The following is a 20394-nucleotide window of genomic DNA, read 5'->3' on the forward strand; positions in this document are numbered from 1 at the left end:
CCAAACACACCATCTGCACATTCATAGAATGGTAACTCTTCCGGTTTACACCTGTTTACTCCTGCGGGGGGGTACCAAGGCCACATGTGTCCCATCAATGGCACCTATGATGTTGGGGATATGTCCCAGGGCATAGAAATCACCTTTCACTGTAGGCAAATCCTCCACCTGAGGGAAAATGATGTAGCTCCGCATGTGTTTCAGCAGGGCAGACAACACTCTGGACAACACGTTGGAAAACATAGGCTGGGACATCCCTGATGCTATGGCCACTGTAGTTTAAAAAGACCCACTTGCTAGGAAATGGAGTACTGACAGCACCTGCACTTGAAGGGGGATTCCTGTGGGATGGCGGACACCTGACATCCAACTTAGCACACAGTTCATGGATTGTGGCTCGATCAAGCCTTTGGTGATGATCACATGTCCCTCCTCCATTGTCGACAGGTCCACCAGTGGTCTGTACACCAGAGGATGACGCCATCTCCTCCCCTACCCCACAGGATCGTGCCTATGGAGGAGAACAGCGAGCACAGAGTCAACCAACTCTGAGGTACGTAAACACAGCTTACTCTGAAAATATTAGCAATTCGAAATTAGCCTGTATGAGTGTTTAGGCAAGGCCTACATATGTGTGATGCAGTCAAAAATAATGCCATGTGGGCCCATGAAATGACGGCTGCCTGACCTGTAAAGTGGGACAAGGGGATGTGAGGTAACTGCGCTAGCGTTGTACACCGTCACGGTAGGCGGTCGAAGACCGCAGTGTAATCCTGAATTGGTTAACATTGGACCCTATGGGTCCCAGGAGCCAATGACGATGTACGCCCGCGGTGACGGTACGCACCGCTGTGGACGTGACCGCCATTTTTTCTCTGTTTAATCACTTGATACCTGATCTTCGACAGGAGAGGACCTACACTGCAAGTGCTGCTGTGACCTCAGTCTGGAAGAGACAATGGCTCGTGTGTCTGGGGAAAGGGCCCCTGCCTTCAGCACGGAGGAGTTGGAGAAACTCGTGGATGGGGTCCTCCCCCAGAACACGCTACTCTATGGTCCTCCAGACAAACAGGTAAGTACACTGTGATCATGCTGTATGGGCAATGCCTGTGTGGAGTGGGGTGGATGAAAGATGGGGGGGTGAGAATGAGGCGTGCATGAAAAGACGGTGAGTGCATGTGTGCCATGGCAAGGGTAGGGATGCGGGCTAATGACTGTGACGGTGCGGGCGGTAATATCTTCTCCTTTTCCCCTGTACTATTCCTGTAGGTCAGCGCCCACCAGAAGAAGGACATATGGCATGCCATCGCCAAGGAAGTCCGGACCCCGGGGGTCTACCACAGACAGAGCACCCATTGCCGGAAAAGATGGGAGAACATTCGCCAATGGAGCAAGAAGATGGTGGAGGCCCAGCTGGGGGTGGCCTCCCAATGTGGGAGGGGTGGCCGTCGCACAATGACCCCCCTGATGTTCAGGATCCTGGCAGTGGCATACCTGGAGTTAGATGGGCGCTTGAGGGCATCACAGCAGCAACAAGGGGGTGAGCACATTCTCATTCTGCAGATTCAGCGCGCATTGTAGGTGTCTGGGTGGGGGAGGTGGGCTGTGGGTTCCCATAGGCCAGGGCTAGTTTAGTAGCGAAGGACCCTACTTAAGACAGGCCCTGTGGACCCCACCCCAACTGTGTACAGTGCCATCTACAACTAGTCAGGCTCCTGTGACATCCATGTGCGCAGAAATCGGCCATAGCCTTGTAACCCATGTCTCTGGGATTGAATAGTGGACTTCAAGTGTGCGGCGTAGTGCAGGGGGCTTCTGTGTCTGTCGTGTCCGCCAACGGTAGCGGTATTGCATGCACTCAACATGTCTTTCTTCAGTCTCCCCCCCCTTTTTGTGGTCTCCCTGTTCTTGTGTGCATTAGCATCATCAGGCGGAGGAGCAGTGGCACCGGAGCAGGAGGGAGCTGCATCCCACATGGCTCTGGAGTGCGAAACTACAGAGTCTGAATTCACCAGTGGGACGGAGAGCGAGGGGAGCTCCACAGCAGGGACAGGAGCTTACACCAGCGATACGGACTCCTCCTCTGATGGGAGCTCCCTTGCGGTGGCGGGCCCATCTGTGCCCCCCGCATCTACAGGTACAGCCGCCACCCCCCACCCAGCACTGCCCTCCCAGCAGCCTCTCAGCTTTTGCCCTGTGCCTGCTCACCCAGGAGGGTGGGCATCACCTTCGCCTCAGGCACCTCAGGCCCTGCCCCAGTCACCCCTGCTGCCCTCAGTGAGGAGGCCATTGACCTCCTCAGGTCCCTCACTGTTGGGCAGTCTACCATTTTGAATGCCATCCAGGGTGTAGAGAGGCAGTTGCAACAAACCAATGCATACCTTGAGGGCACTCACTCTGGTCAGGCAGCCCTTCAGCAAGCATTTCAGACTCTGGCCTCAGCACTGATGGCAACCATTGTCCCTGTCTCTAGCCTCCCCCCTCCAACTTCTTCCACCGAGACCCACACCCCAGGCACCTCAGCCTATCCCAAGCACACCATCAGACCAGCATGCACACACCTCAACACACAAGGGAAGCTCAGGCAGACATAAGCACCACACATCCCTCAGGCACTCACGCAAGCATCAGACCCATGCAGACACACCAACATCCACTGCCTCCACTGTGTCCCCCTCCTCCTCGTCTCCCTCCCCCCTACCTGTCTCGTCTCCACTCACACCTGCATGCACTACATCCTCAGCCACCACATCCATCACCAGCACACCCACCACCATACCCCGCTCACGTGCAGTCACCACCCCCAGTACCATTCAGACGTCCCCTGTGTCCTCTCCCAGTGTGTCTGTGAGGCCACCTCCTAAGGTACCCAAACGCAGCCACACACCTACCCAACAGCCATCCACCTCACTCCAGCCTCCAGCCTATGCACCTTTACCCAAAGTCTGCAAACGTACACCTCCTACAACCACTACCTCTTCCTCCACTCCCAAACCATCTCCAGCTACCCTTAACCTCTTTCCCTCACCTCCCCCACCCCTTCAGTCTCCTAGGGCCCGACTCTCCAGGTCCCAACCTAGCACCTCAGCCACAACATTGGCGGGACCAGTGGTGCTAGTAGTCACCAGATTACGGAGTGCACCAGGCAGCAGGGCAGCCAGTGTGGCAAGGAGCTAGAGTACGGACAGTCCCCCACCTGTCAAGCATAAAAAGTGGCCAGTGCCTGACTGGAGAGGGGAAAGAAATCAGCCACCAAAGCCGCTCCCAGGGGTACAGTTGAGAGTGTGGAGACAGCTGCGACACCATCCAAGCTGGGGAAAGGGCACATTAAAACCAGCAAGTCTGGGAAGATCAGCACGGAGGACAAGACCACCAGCAGCAGCCCCGCTTCCCAAGACAAGACCGCCAGCAGCAGCCCCGCTGCCCAAGACAGGACTGCCAGCAGCAGCCTCGCTGCCCAGGACAAGACCGTCAGCACCACCGCAGGACAGTGAGCGCCAATGATTACTGTGCTACTGAGGCCGCCACGGGCAGGATGGAGAACTCTGGGCACCAAGCCCCCTCCAGAACCAGTGGAGAAAGGCATCCACTAGCTCAGTCCTTGGCCGGATGAAGCACTCTGGGCACAAAGCACCCTCCAGAACCAGTGGAGAGTTACATCCACTACCTCAGTCCTTGGCAGGATGAAGCACTCTGGGCACAAAGCCCCCTCCAGAATCAGTGGAGAGTTACATCTACTACCTCAGTCCTTGGCAGGACGAAGCACTCTGGGCACCAAGCCCCCTCCAGAACCAGTGGAGAGTTACATCTACTACCTCAGTCCTTGGCAGGATGAAGCACTCTGGGCACAAAGCCCCCTCCAGAACCAGTGGAGAAAGGCATCCACTACCTCTGTCCTTGGCAGGATAAAGCACTCTGGGCACCAAGCCCCCTCCAGAACCAGTGGAGACTGTTATCCACTTGAGGGACTGTGGCTTTGCACTCCCCATGATTGAACAGTGGGCAACCCATCCACTGTTATTGACTTGAGAGACTGTGGCTTTGCACTCCCCAGGATTGAACCGTGGGCAACCCACCCACTGTAGAGACTTGAGAGACTGTGGCTTTGCACTCCCCAGGATTGAACAGCGGGCAACCCACCCACTGGAGAGACTTGAGAGACTGTGGCTTTGCACTCCCCAGGATACATCAATGGGCATGGAGCCCCCTCGTGGAGCTGGTGTTGTGCACTCATCCGGCTGAGGTGCCTCCCCCTTCCCTTCCCCCTGAGGTGCCTGTTTCATTTCTATCTAATGCCCCTGCAGTGTTCTCTCTGTCTTGTTCAGGTATTGAGTGTGGGCCTCGCCCATGCCTTTTGGGCCCAGTGGTCCACGGACTATGATGGTGGAATCCTTTGGATTTGTGTTCTTGGTGTATATAATTGTTCATAGTGTAAATGTGTATATATGTAAATATTTTTGATTACTGTATTTTAATATCTTACAATCATTCGACTCATTTCCTTTTGTCCTTGCATTCTTCCAGGGGGGTTAGGGGGTGTAACTGTGATGTATTAATATGTATTGGTGTGTGTGTTGTCGTGGGTGAGGGTGGGGGTGGGGGTTGTTGCGTATTGCGTGTGTGTCACTGTTTTTTCCCTCCCCCCTCCCCTGTGTCGTAGGTTCAGTACTCACTGTGGTCTTCGCCGCCAGTGTTCATGCTCCTGGTAGAGGAGCAGGAAGATAAAGGCTGGGAGTATCTGAAGTTCCGGTTCCATGGCATCCTGGTTCCTCGTGGGGTGTGTATAGGTGAGCGTGTTCCCTTTGAAGTCCTGTTTCCGCCATGTTTTTGTTCGCAGTGAATCCGCCCGGGAAAAGCTGGTGGATTGTTGGCTTGTAATTCTGCGGGCGGTACATTGTCTTCCGCCTGTCTGTTGGCGGTTACCGCTGCAGTGTTTGTTTGTACCGGCGTGGCGGTCGGAGTGTTAAAGTGGCTGTCTATGTTGGCGGTTTCCGCCATGGTCGTAATTCCATTTTTTGACCGCCGGCCTGTTGGCGGTTTTACCGCCGCTTTAACACCGACCGCCAGGGTTGTAATGACCACCATAGTGTGGGAAAATTGTGCCAACAATGGTTAAAATCATCCTCACTAAATGCGGTTAGAGAACACCTCAGTCTCCTGTCTAACACCACTGATTTGCAAGACTTCCTATTAGGCCCCAGAACACCAAGTAGGAAGCATTTCTTATATGCAGTACATAATGAAATTTGGAAACTTTCCCAACAAGATGCTGCTGCCCGGTTAAGGCAAATAGATCAGGAAAATCTAAAAAAGGCATTCGCTGTTGTGGATAATGGGATTAACACCTTGTCCGACTGGATATATACCATAAATAATATTGTCTCTTTTGCTATAGACATTATACAATCAGACATGTCTTCTTTAAACCATGGACAGAGTCAGATCAGGTCCATTATGCAGTTGAGTTGGACACTTCAAACATTGAAGGCGGGTCGCGTTCCATGGCAGCATTTCAGTGCAAGGGAGATATTTTCTTCCTTTAATCTAATGCGACAACAACAACTAATGGCTAAGGAGGAAGCGACTTATGTCATGCTTAACATCGAGAAATTAGAAAAGTTGCCTTTTTCTGTTGCTGAAATACCATTGGCTGAGTGGTTAATACATGGGGTTATTAATCTGCCTATTTCAACACTTCAATTCACTTCCTGTTTAAAACACATTCCGGTAGGCAGACATGAAAAGCTGGGAGATACTTACATCCATGAGGTGTGGGAGCTTCCCTTCTCGTACAAATGCTTCAGTGGCATGAAAGAAGTCTTTCTTAGCGATAGTGAATGCAAGACTTCAGTCAGCCACTCGATGGTTTGTAAACAGCTGTCCTTGCATGGGGTGTGTAACGCGTCTGCTGCGAACTTGGCTTGTTATCTGAAGGGAGTTCCAGTCCCCTTGATTAGACCTACGTTCCAGGTGCTTTCAACCGGCAGCTATGTCCTCCTCAATAGTGAAGACTGTTGTGGCAAGCGGGGCGGAATAGTTTACATTGTTTCGGTCTCTAAGGTCGTTATATGCTGCAGGAACGTACTGTTTTCCCCCACTACAATTATGGAGGTAACTGATATTTGGCCTCATATTGCTATTTCAAACATGAATTTTGCCAAGTTGAGCAGACTCAAGGCTTTACTGTTTCAAAAGCATGTTGCCCTTACATCTGTGCGAGAGACCTACGCACTTCAAGTGGCAAGGTCATCGGCAGAATTACAGTCCATGTTAAATGCAAACTTTCCGAGACACTTTGGTGAACTCATGGGACGAATATTTAATGCGTCCAGTACAACTGGAATCGCACATTTTTTCACAGCTCTTGGTTCTGGTTTCATTCACACCTTCTCCTCCGTGTTCGGTTTGATACCTTCAGCTATCCACTCAATTTTCTCTAGTATTTCCAGGGGATTTCCGATAACTTTGGCTTTATTAGCTAGCATCCTGCTGTTGCTGTTTTTTATGCGCAATGGCTGTCCCGCCGCAACGAGGAGAAATGATTGCGCTCCCATCGTCGCAGCTGTGTCTTGAATGTATGATGCAGTATTTTGGAGCAACACTCCTGGAGCGATTGGAGTTTGGCTGGTCTTTGTCATGTAGACTGGTTTTGCATTGTGTGCAGCCCATGTTTCGGTGCCTCTAGTGCTCTTTCTAACATGCACTGGAAATCTATCTTTCACCTCAGCGCTTGCCTGCAGTGGACGCTGATCTGTTGATGTTCTCATTGAGGGTTCATTACCGGACATGCGCATTGAGGTTGCGTTTGCTGCGTGAAGCTACTTATGAGTTACCCTTACTGGAGGAAGTCGTTTACGACTCATCACTGGGCACACCACAGGATGCCACCTTGGTTGAGACTGGGGTTACGTAACACATCTGCTCCTTGATCCTTCGTGGCGAGGACATTCCGATTTTAACATCGGCCAAAGCGGAAGACCTCCCATTCTCCATGACTCAGAATCAGATTGGAACTTTCTAAATTGACATGCCCTTCGAATTTGGTTTTATGCCACATGCTCATGTTCTAGATTGTCATGTAGGATGCTTATGTGTCCCTTCAACTTGTCCGAATTTACTTTGCTTTTATATATATATCTTAGGTTGAGCTTTTTAACAAAAACATTTTACTTTGGCTTTGAACCACTTTCAACCAACAAGGGGAGGGTGTTGTGTAGCCATTTTAGTTATAGCTCCATGCACGTTATTTTAACACACTAGGCCGCTGTGCACTTTAACCTAGATATATTTTATTCAGCTTGCATTATTGTTCTTACAATAACCATTTTTACGGTCTTGTTTTATTTTCATCTATCTAACTGTTTTTGCCTAGGCCAGCACTCTGTTCTCAAACAAGACATTCTTGATTGCTCTGTGCTTCATTCAAGGCTGCAGTTTGGTAAATTGCCGGTAAGCGTGGTAGAAGTTTAGTCTCCAACACTCGTAGAAAATACACATCCTTACATAGGGACATTTTCTCAGAACATCAGCTGTGTTATTATATAAACTCTTTCTTGTCCCTTATACGTAAGAGGGAGATTCCAGCCAGGGAACCTCGAATGGATGCTGATTGCTGAATGCTTCGCTACAGATGCTAACGCAGACCACAGGCCCTTGCTCAGGTATGGGGGTTGATGTCTTCCCAGGGGAACCTGAAAGGCAGAACTAGAGCTTAACATACTGTGTTCAAATTATAACTTAGATAGGAAATAGTCCATCGATCATAGTGACAAGATGATAGCGTTGTTTTTATGCTTCACTCTTCTCGTCACAATTTTAATACAGTCATGTTGTGTCGTCCTGGTTATTGCAGCTCACGCTTTGCTATCTAAGATGCAGTTGTTTTATTAAACTCATTATTGAAACATATGCTGCCTATGTTTGTCGTTTATATACAAGACTGAATTATAAATGAGAGAACCGGATGCGACCTGAGTGACCACGACTTCCCTGAGAAGCCTAGTATGTCATGCGCTCGGCTGCCCAATCATCACTATCCTTTGGTAGAGATGAGGCACTGCTAGTTAGCCGGAGCAAATCCTGGATTAGCGCGACAGGTGTCACCCGCAGTGGGTTAGACTCAGTCTCCCACACCGGTGATGATTCTGCTGCTCAAAATCCAGTAGTTTCATTAGAATAATGCGTGCCAACGCAACAGAGGGAGACACCAGACTGTCTCCGGCAACCTCAGATGGCGGATCACTGGGGAAGATGCTACTGACTGATTTTGTGCAGGGTGACGGTCGTTGCAGGGGTGGTGCTGGCATGTGTCGCTGGCATGTTTGGGGAAATGGTGCTCACCAACCCCTCACCAGGAGGCTCTGTTCCGAGTTGGCCAGGCCTTGTGTCCCTTCCCCACCTTGGCAGTTGCTACTGGGGCCTTGGCACTGTCCTCTTTGGGTTTGGATGAGGCATTGCTGGGTGGGTGTTGCGACTTTCCCCTGCTGCATGCCGGCCCCTTCTTGATCTTGGCAGGTGGCGGAATCAGGTGGTCCTTCCCATCTGTAGGTGGCTCACTGACAGCTCGGATGGGTGCTCTCTTCGATCCACCCAGACTTCCAGGGACCACAGCGGGCGCAGATTTGGTGGTTGAGGTGCTGGCCTGGTATCTAGACATCCTGGCCCTAGGGGAAGGACGGGGAGGCGTAGGAAAGAGGTTGATGTTAGTGAGGAAACATTTTTTTGACACACTGGGATAGGAAGAAGGAGGGGGTATGGGAGTGGAAGAGGAAGTAGTGGTTGTAGGAGGTGTACGTCTGCTGAGTTTGGGTGTAGGTGCATGGGCTTGAGGCTGTTGTGAGGTGGATGGCTGTTGAGTGGGTGTGTGTCTGCATTTGTATACTGTGGGAGGTGGGCTCACAGACACACTGGGAGAGGACACAGGGGACGTGTGAATCGTTGTGGGGTGGTAATTGCTTATGAACGGTGTGTCATGATGGGTGTGCTGGTGATGGAGGCAGTGGCTGATGATGTTGTGCATGCAGGTGTGGGTGGAGACGATACTGGGAGGGAGGTGGAAGACGAGGACGAGGGGGGACACAGTGGAGGCAGTGTATGTTGGTATGTGTGCATGGGTATGGTGCTTGTGTGAGTGCCTGTGTGATGATGTGTGGTGCTTATGATTTTCTGAGCCACTTTTGTGTATTGATGTGTGTGCATGCCGGTCTGAAGGTGTGCTTGGGATAAGCTGAGGTCGAGGGGATTGGGTCCGGGTAGTGGAAGTTGGAGGGGGGAAGCTGGACACAGCGACAATGGCTGCCAACACTGCTGAGGCCACAGCCAGAAATGCTCTCTTTTGGGCCGCCACACCAGAATGTATGCCCTACAGGTATGCATTTATTTGTTGCAAATGCCTCTCGACACTCTGGATGGCATTCAGAATGGTTGCCTGCCCAACAGTGAGGAATCTCAGGAGGTCAATAGCCTCCTCACTGAGGGCAGCAGGGCAGACTGGGCAGGGCCTGGGGTGAAGGAGATGCCCACCCTCCTGGATGAGCGGGCACGGGAAACACGCTGAGGGACTGCTGGAAGTGTGGTACTGGTAGGGGGGGTGGTGGCTGTACCTGTTGTTGGGGTGGGCACAGATGTGTCTGCCTCGCCAGGGAGCTTCCATCAGAGGAGGAGTCGCTGTCACTGGTATCTCCACCTGTTCCCGTCCTAGAGCTCCCCTCACCCTCCGTCCCACTGGTGCCTTCACCCTCTGTGGATTCACCCTCATGGGCCATGTGGGATGCAGCTCCCTCCATCGCCAGTGCCTCTGCTCTTCTGCCAGATGATGCTAATTCACACAAGGAGAGAGTGACAAAACAAAAAGTGGGGGAAGGCAGAGGACACACATGGTCAATGTCAGCAACACCACTACTGTTGGTGGACACAACACAGACAGTGCTGCCCTATGCACTAGGCCATGCCCAACCATTCACAAAGACAGTCACCAGCCCATGGGGTATCATGCCCACTGCCAGCACCTGCACACCTGACACCCACAGGACCCTGCCCAGTAGTAGTTGCCCACTTGTACCATTGGGGTAGGGGTGCTTCAGAGCCTGCAAACAAGGGACCTACCCTGGCATGATCACCCTGGCCTGGGGGGGGCACCCGCAGCCCACATCTTCCACCCAGCTAGTTCCTAAAGCGGGCAAAGTCAGCTTTCTGAACTGTGCTCACCCTTTTGTGGCTGTTGTGATGTCCTCAAGCACCCATCCAACTACAGATAGGCCAGCATCAGGATGCAGACCATCAGGGGGGTCATGGTGTGACGGGCACCCCTTCCACGTTGGGAGGCCAGCTCCAGCTGAGCCTCCACCATCTTCTTGGTCCAGCAGCGCATGTCCTACCATCTCTTTCGGCAGTAGGTGCTCCGCCTGTAATAGACCCCAGGGTCTGCACCTCCTTGGTGATGGCAAGCCAAATATCCTTTTTCTGGTGGGTGCTGACCTGCAGGGAAAAGACAGCAGAAAATGGAATTAGTCCGGACAATCATACCCATTGCCTACCAGTTCCCAGCCATGCCCTGATGCACATACACTGACCACCTCACATGCAGCACTCAGGCCACCCCCTACCATGTGGCTTACATCCACACCTCTGCAAAAAGGCATTGCCTATGCATCATTTTCACAGTGTACTCACCTGTTTGTCTGGAGGACCGTAGAGTAGTGTGTACTGGGGGAGGACCCCATCCACTAGTTTCTCCAACTACTACACAGTGAAGACAGGGGCCCTTTACAAAGACACTTTAGCCATTGTCGCTTCCAGACACAGGTGACAACAGCACTTGCAGTGTAGGTCCTCTCCTGTTTATGGTCAGGTATCAAGTGAGTGAATGGATAGAAAATGGTGGTGAAGTCTGTGGCAGTGGGTACCATCACCGCCGGCGTACATCGCCATTGGCTCCTAGGACGCCATTTCAGGGGGACACGTGGCATGGCAGCTAACTGCGTCATAGCACATATTGGCACATATACACACTTATACTTTAGCACACGGCTTCTGAAACATTCATTCGGACACAGTTGTGTATTCTATGTGGAAATATGACCTTCTCCTCCCTGTTCTCCTCCTTAGGCAGATGATGAGATGGTGGCATCCTCCGGTGCAGAGACCCCTGGTGGGCCTGTTGACAATGGACGACAGACACATTATAATCACATAGAGACTTGATCGTGCCACAATCCAAGAACTGTATGTCCAATTGGAGCCGGACCTGATGTCAGCTATCCGCCAGCCCACAGGAATACCCCTTCTAGTGCAGGTCCTGTCAGTGCTCCATTTTCTGGCAAGTGGCTCCTTCCAAACATGAGTGGCCATGGCATCAGGGATATCTCAGCCAATGTTCTCAAACATGTTGAGCAGTGTGTTGTCTGCCCTGCTGAAACATATGCACAGCTACATCGTGTTCCCCCAGGTGAAGGATTTGTCCACAGTGAAAGCTGACTTCTATGCCCTGGGACATATCCCCAACATGAATGGTGCCATTGATGGGACACAAGTGGCATTTGTCGCCCCTCTCAGAAATGAACAGTTGTACAGAAATAGAAAAAGCTACCATTCGATGAATGTGCAAATGGTGTGTTTGGTGGACCAGTACATCTCCCATGTGAATGCCAAGTATCCTGGCTCTGAGCATGACGCATATATCTTACGCAATAGCAGTATCCCTTATGTGATGGACCAACTCCAGAGGCACCGGATGTGGCTAATAGGTGAGCCCAAGGTCCCCACACAGTATGTGTAGGTGTCTGGGTATGGGGTTGTCCCTAAGGGTTAGTGTATGTCTCACTATTGTCCCTTGAAATTTGCAGGTGACTCTGGTTACCCCAACCTCTCATGGCTATTTACCCCAGTGAGGAATCCCAGGACAAGGGCAGAGGAATGTTACAATGAGGCACATGGGCGGACTAGGCGGATCATTGATAGGACATTTGGCCTCCTGAAAGCCGGATTCTGGTGCCTCCATCTGACAGGTGGATCCCTGTACTACTCACCAAAGAAGGTATGCCAGATCATCGTGGCATGATGTGTGTTGCACAACCTGGCATTGAGCCGCCAGGTGCCTTTTCTGCTGGAGGATGAGCCTGTGGACAGTGAGAAAGAGGAGGCAGAGGAAGAAGATGTTGACAACAGAACAAACATTATCCTGCAGTACTTCCAGTGACACACAGGTAAGACACTGTAACTCCTCTTGACATTTCAGTTTACTTTGGACATTGTACATGGCAGCCTCTTACCCTCTGTCTAGGGACACTGACTGTTCCCTTTGGATTCCTTTTTTTCAGATCTTTGTACCCCATTCTGGCTTCTGCTATGTGTACTGCCGCCCAACAACTGTCATACATTGGTATGAGTAAATGAACATATACGTTGCAATGCTTTGCTAATGTTGTAGTAATACATTTGTAATCATCAGAGTGACTCCAGATTGGTATTTGTTTCAAGGGTGTTATTTTAGGTGCCAATAAGTAAAGGGGTATGTGCAAGGGGCTGGGGTGATGGGGGAAGAAGGTCCATGATAGAGTCCAGTCTCATGGCATCACAGGTGCATTGTCCAAGGGGACATAGGAAGTGGATCAATGGCAGTTCAGGGTGGACAGGGTGACAGAGTGGGACAGTATAGTGACTATCAAGAGGGTCCTATTTCCTGGTGGGGTCTTGGCAATGTTCTTTGTCTTTTGTCTGTATCGCAGGCACCATTTGCGGGGTGGTTCTCCTTCTGCAGGGGGTGGGGTGCTGGTGGCCTGTTGGTCCTGGGGCAGTGCCTCCTGTCCACTAGTGCCGGGAGAGGTGGAAGTCTGTTCCTTGGTTTGGCTAGTGTCAGGGGCCCTTTGTTGAGCCACTGCCTCCCTCATGGTCTTGCCCATATCAGCCAGCACCCCTGCTATGGTGACCAGGATGGTGTAGACTTTGGTGAGGTCCTCACTGATCCCAATGTACTGTCCCTCCTGCAGATGCTGGGTCTCCTGCAACTTGGCCAGTACCCTGCTCATGGTCTCCTGGGAATTATGGTATGCTCCCATGATGTTGGAGAGTGCCTTGTGGAGGGTCGATTCCCTGGGCCTGTCCTCCTCCTGTCACAGAGCACTCCTCCCAGTTTCCCTGTTGTCCTGTGCCATCGTCCCCTGAACCGTGTGCCCACTGCCACTGACCCCAGGTCCCTGATCGTCCTGTGTTAGTGGGGTTGCCTGGGGTCCCTGTAGTGGTAGACACACTGCTGATTGATGTGTCCTGGAGACAGTGGCATGGGCCTGCTGGGTGGGTGCTGTGGTGGTGTTTCCTGAGGGGGGAGGCTCTGTGGTTGGTTGGGACTGTGGCAGGGTAACCGACTGTCCAGAGGTCCCTGATGGGCCAGGTTGCTCATCATGATCCAGGCGTGCAGAGCTGCTGTCATCACTGTGGGCCTCTTCTGTGGGGGGACTGGATGTAGCTGACAACTCCTGTCCGGTAATGTTGGGTAGGGGTTCTGTTGGGATGCAAATGCATCGGTTTTGTATCTGTGTGTGCCATATTGTGCAATGGGTGTGTTTCCCTTATCGAATTGTGCTTTACCTGTTGCTTTGGACTTGTGTGATTGCTGATTGTGTGGGCTGGGTGAGTCTCTCTACTGGGCATGCTGTGGTGATGGGTGTCCATAGAGGTCTGTGATGGGTGTCCATGCACTGGTGTTGCATGCAGGACTTGGTATTGTGATGGGTGGGATGTGATAGTGTGGTATATGTGAGGTGGTGGAGTGATGGGGGTGGAGATAGTGGTTGGAGTTTGTGATGGCATACAGGTAGGGTGGGGGATATAGTAGTAAAGATTTGACTTACCAGAGTCCAGTCCTCCTGCTACTCCTGCAAGGCCCTCAGGATGCATTATTGCCAAGACTTTCTCCTCCCATGTTGTTAGTTGTTGGGGAGGAGGTGGGGATCCACCGCCAGTCCTTTGTACAGCAATCTGGTGTGTTGATACCACGGAACCCCCCTTTCCCCGTAGGTCGTTCCACCTCTTACTGATATCTTCCCTGGTTCTTGGATGCTGTTCAACGGCATTGACCCTGTCGACTACTCTCCGCCATAGCTCTATCTTCCTAGCAATGGACGTCTGCTGCACCTGTGATCCCAATAGCTGTGACTCTACCCGGATGATTTCCTCCACCATGACCCTGAGCTCCTCCTCAGAAAACCTGGGGTGTCTTTGAGGTACCATGATTTGGTGTGAGTGATATGTGTGGGGTGATGTGATGTGTTTTTAATGTGATGTGCGTGGATGGTGTATGAGTGATGGTGTTCTGTGCCTCTGAGTGTATGTGTGCTCTTTGCTTGACTCACTGTGCATGTTTGATTTTTTGGGTTGTAAGGGTTGGGGGTAATGTGGGTGTGTGTTTTATAGTGTTGTGAGTGTGTGGGTGTGGTGTATGTATGTCTGCCAGGTGTGTGCAGTTTGAATTGTCCAATGTGGTGTAGTATTGTAAGTGTGTGTGCATTTTGAGCACGACGGTGCGTACCGCCAATGGTTTACCGCAGTTGAAAGACCGCCATGTTGATTCGTGGGTCGTGATACTGTGGGCGTATTCCTGTTGGTGTAATGGTGAGGGTTTTGGTACCGGCAGTTTATCATTGACCTTTGGTGTGGCGGACTTGTGTGGGTGTCTATAGAGTGGCGGTATTCTCTGTGTGGGTCATAATACCCGTGGCGAACTACCGTCACGATCACGGTATGTTGGCACCCATCAGCACCGCGGTACCACCAAGGTTGTAATGAGGGCCTAAATGTATCTGGTAGTAGATTATTGGAGGGTAAGTTGAGACTCCCAAGTCGTCAAACTGAAGCTGTGCATCAGTGTGGAAATGCTTACCAGGAGCTCTGCCTGTTGTGACCAGGACTGGGGAATACAGGTCTCCCATGTTGGGTGAGGGCACTTCACTCAGGAAGCATAAGAACACTTGTCTGCAGCCTGTAGCACAAGCTTCTGCCTGACCCATGAGGCATTACCAGTTGACCCTGTGAGATGAAAGACATTGCTTTGAGGGAGTGATGTCCAGTTAAGATCCTTTGCATGAATCTCAGGAGGAAAAACATTTTTGGGGATGCTGGATGTATTTTGAGTTGTGGGCCTGTGTTCACATACACCTACCTCCTACCTGAAAAGCCTTGGATTGCTTGACACCCATTACCAATGAGAGTCAAGTGCTGAGAGGGTTATTGACCCAGTAGTAGGCTGGGCCCTGGGACTAGAGGAGTAAACTTTATCAACCACCACAGACGGTCCCAGTAATCTCTGCTTACGCCATGACTTTATGAACGGGGTTCTGACATAGAGGCACACTCTGCTCCAAAAGCATTGGGTTTCTCAGATGTAGTCCTGAAAAACTTTTAAAGACGCCAAGCTAACTTGGAACCGTCTTCAGGGGATCTTCTCATTTAAGAATTGATTCACATTCTTTCCCTTACCAAATTCTTTTTGAGGATGTAGAGTTATAAAGTATAGGAAAAAGCCCTTATAATTACATTATGGCATCACAGATGGTTATACTGCCTTACACAATGGCCTACAGCACATATCATCATAGACCAAAATAAATATAATCCCATCACCTCTATTCTGATGGTACTCCATTGGCAAGCCCCACCATTTTCAGAACCAGTTGCATCAGTTATAAAGCCATCATGACCAGAACCACAGTTATCTTGTGCACATGATCACCATGTCTTGTGGCTTTCAGGAGATCCACAGCCTTACCACCATGAGACTGGAGACTCGTTTCCCTCTACACACCCAAGGGATAGCATCCCCATATACATACAGACCTACCCAACACTGCTTCAATTTAGGAAAGAGTTGAAGACACACATTTGTACAAAAAACTATATAGTAATGCAGTAACAGTCCAAAAATTAGCTACCTCTCCTATCAATTATTGACTATATATATATATATATATATATATATATATATATATATATATATATATATATTTATATATATATATTAGGTATATGTATGCTAATGGCTGTTTGGACATTCACTATACTTCGATGAAAGAAATATTTTTTTTCAAGTTGTATTAGCGGTCTAAATGGACTCCTAATTTCGGGTGGTATAATAATTGAGCAAGTAAACTTTCTTTGTTCCACTTCACATATTTAGCCCAGTGTCTAAATAACTACGAAGTAAAACAGGAATACATAAAATGACACATAAATATGTTGCAATACTGGGGTGATTTTGATTATATTCCCCCTGCACAATTCAGTAAGGATTTTCCAGGTAGAGGTCTATCTTATCTACAGAAAATGTAATGGCACTCACCATTATAATATATGCCTGATTCAACCAGTATGGGACAGCTGTAAATGCAGGTTTCAAGTGAATTCTTAGAAAAACTATTGAATGGAATACCATTACTGAGAAACAATTTCACTTAAATGGTTTAATGGAAATTTACATAATGAATAGCATGTAACATTTCATAGAAACCATTAAGACTTTTTGTAGATGTTGCTAATTCCTAGGGTGTAGTTAAAATGACTGCAGGTCTAACGTACAGAAACATTTTTTTTTTATTTCAGCCATTTCTGTCAGGGTACATTATTTCAGATGTATATCTTTTACATTGTCAAGTAATTACTTTGGATGCTTTTACTTCACTGATCCCTCACCACCCCTAAACATCATCCATCTATGCTCCCTTAAAACGCTTCCCCACAGATCAACTACACCCATCTCTGACCCCTAACCTCTACCTATCCCTGAACCTTAAAGCCCTTACTAATCCTAACTCTACCCCTCTCTTAACCTAAAACCCCTTGACTACCACTAAACTCACCCATTCCTGAACCCAAAAAACCTCTTTCTATGCCTAACCCCGACCCATCTCTAATTTCCTAAAATCCCACACCACCCCTAAACATCACTCATCCCTGAATCCTAAAATAAACCCATCAGCCCCTGAAACCCGCCCAATCGCAACAACTAAATACTCCAACTACCCCTAAACGCACACATATCTGAACCCTAAAAACACTTTCTGCGTCTGAACCCCACATATCCTCAAATACTTAAAACCCCACAACACTCTAAACTCCGCCCATTCCCAAACACTAAGGGCCAGCTGTAGCAATTTCCAATTTTGCGAATCGGAAATTGCGAGTCGGTGCGACTCACAATTTCCGATTCGCAAAATCGGATGCAGTACGGTGTCTCAGACACCGACTGCGAGTCTATGGGGTCGCATTTTGCGACCCCATAGCGAGTCCCTGCACTCACAGGGATGGTGGCCTGCTGAAGTCAGCAGACCTCCATGTCTGTGACTGCTTTTTAAATAAAGCAGTTTTTTTATTTTTATTTTGCAGCCCATGTTGCTTAAAGGAAAACGAGTTGCAAAATTTAAAAAAATAGCAAAACCTTTTGGTTTCGGTTTTTCAGAGCAGGCAGAGGTCCATCGGACCACTGCCTGCTCTGAAAAACCCTTATTGGCAACATTCACAAAGGGGAAGGGGTCCCATGGTGAATGGGTTACCACCAGTGTGACACTGGTGGTAACTGCAAGTTGCTTTGCGACCGCATTCGCGGGCACAAAGCAATTTAGCATAGCGATGCGAGTCGCAAATAGGAAGGGAACACCCCTTCCTATTTGCGAGTCGCATTCACAATTTTCGCACTTTGCACCATGCAAAATGGTTTCTACATCTGGCCCTAAATAACATTCACCACACACAATACCCATCACTGAACTCTAAAAACACTCACCATCCCTGAACTCTAGTGCTCTGGAAAACTTTTTAAAAAACTTCAACTCACCTACATGCCACCCATCACTGACCTGTAAAAAACCCTCACTACCCCTAAACTCCACTCAGTAGTGAACTCTAATAACCCATCACACCCTAATCTCCACAATGAGCCTGACTTCTAAAACCCTTCACCACTCCACACATCAGTGATCCCTAACCCTAAAACTCTATTAACCTCTCATCGCCCGCAAACATCATCCAGAACCCAAAAATTCCTTACTACTCCTACTCTTCACTCAAATGTGTGATTTTGGCTGTTCCCTGCAAAAGACATTTCCATTAAAATGTTTCCATTAGATTCCGATTAATTTTCATTTCCTTTTCATTTTTCAAATTGCCTTTCTTTAAACTTGCTTTTCCATGATTCGGTTTCCACCTAAATTTTGATGGTGTAGTCTCAGATGCACCACTGTTTTTCAATTTTAGTTTTGTTTTTCCATTAATTCACATAACTTAATAAATGCCTGAGATACATGAATGTAAAATATATTAAATGAACACAAAATAAACATAGTTTTATTTTTAACTCCCATCAGTGGCCCGTAAGAGCAAATGTGATGAATTTCCAATCAGTCTGAACATTGTGATTATTTCCAAACTTGGCTGAGGATATTGAGCACAGTGTTCAATCAAATGAAATATTTTGGTGAAAATAGTACCTGAAGATTTGTGAATTCATCATTATCCCAGTTTAAACTGATGGTGTTTATAAACGGAGACATGGTAAAAAATTGTTAGGTAAAAATAAATACAATCCAAATTTCCAAACCTCCTAACCATAGATAAGTCATTCTCAAATCTCCCCTAACTGGTCAAAAGAAATAGAAAATAACGTAATCTTTAAAACTCCTACCATAGATTGTTAACAATTATCTTTTGAACACATTGCAGCCTGATTTCCACACAAATGTCGCACAGAAACAGCATTTCCTCTTCATGGCGAGGTGGAGAGTCACTGATAAACTCAGACCTGGGTGCTTCAATTTTAAGCCCTGAATTGCCTAGGGTTGAGTGTCAAACAGTGACACCTTGTTTCAAAGTAGGGTGGAGTCAACTCTCACTGTCCCCAACTGTCCCCATCCCTCTTTGTTATGAGTAAGGGACTGCCCCCTCTGGGGAGGTGGAAGTCCCAGCCTTCCAGCAGTCCTATATGTGTTTTTCTAGGTTTGGTGCATTCGTGCATGCGTGAATGAATACAAGTATGTGTATTTATGCATGAGTGCTGTGAATTAGTGTTGGTGTGTTTATGTGCTTGTGAACGATGGGTATATGTGTGAATGTGTGCGAATGCATGGTGTGTGAGTGAGTATGCATGTATAAGGGTGAGTGTTGGGGTGCATGGCCTCCCCAACTCTCTCCTGCTCGAATTACCTAATGCCACTGCTTTACTCCTTTTTTTATGAATTGGGAACTTACTCTACTGCTTTGTTGCACTCAATTTATTTTCACAAACAAAATCACTAAAAATCATTACCGAAACACTTAAAATATGCATGTTATGTCTTAAAGAGTCATTCATGTACGCTGTATGCAAACAATTGTCCACATTGCCAAAGACGTGGCTTTTTCAGTTCATTTAGATGTAGGACAGCCACCTAAATTGTGATGGTGTAGTCTCAGATACACCACTGTTGGAAACCTGTAACTGGTAGCTGGTTTGTACACATTGGAAAACCCACCCTATTATGAGCTCTGAAATACAGCTTTTCTAACAGTGTTCCTGCTGTGTCAGTTTGAGTGCTTTCGGTGAAATTTCCACGTCGTCATAGTAGGATTATTAAAATTTGCCATGACTGCTGCAGGATTTAGGGCCTCCGTCACCCATTGGCTTTGGAGCCCTGCTAGACTGAAAATAAGAGACATAAAGATAAATTCAGGACCAAATGCAATACAAGGAAAGTGTTTTTTTCCTCTTGACACAATAACACCATTTCATTTATTGTTACCGATTATGCTGTCTGTCATCAGTTTAACGTTAAATTATTGAACCCTCGTAAGTGACTGATTCCAGCAGCTGCATTTAGTCATAATTCCTCCAAGCATGAATTATCCTTGACTTGAAGATTTAACCTCCCCTTTCGTACGATGTCGAATTCTCCACACCACCAATAAACTAAAGCCAGCTACGGTAGGCCCCATTAATTAAGCAATAAATCAAATTGTCATTCTTGGACTGAGGGTTAAAGGCAGAATTGTATAAGAGTTAGTTAGGGTCATAATAGCCGATTAATTAGAACACTAGAACACTGCAACGTGCACACTGCTACCTTTTATTTATTGGCCTAAGAGACAGCTGTTCATGTGCATTATTGAGATAAAATATAGCCCAATAAATGCTGTTCGGGACATATTTATAAGATTATCACACAGTCCAGCGCAGTAATACCTTGCTGCCCTCCTTGCCTAGGTGAGAAGAACTGGACCCACAACACTTGATCCCAGAAACAGAGTGACTTCAAGGGCTTGCTGATTTTCCTCCTGTTCCTCTGAATTCTCAGGGATGCAAAAGACTTCCAATTAATCACCTGCAGTACCTGGGCTTTGTTTGCTGCAAGTCTTGACCTGTCAAGTGGTGTCAAT

The sequence above is a fragment of the Pleurodeles waltl genome, chromosome 1_1 (genome assembly GCF_031143425.1).
Source record: "Pleurodeles waltl isolate 20211129_DDA chromosome 1_1, aPleWal1.hap1.20221129, whole genome shotgun sequence".
NCBI classification, from domain to species: Eukaryota; Metazoa; Chordata; class Amphibia; order Caudata; family Salamandridae; genus Pleurodeles; species Pleurodeles waltl.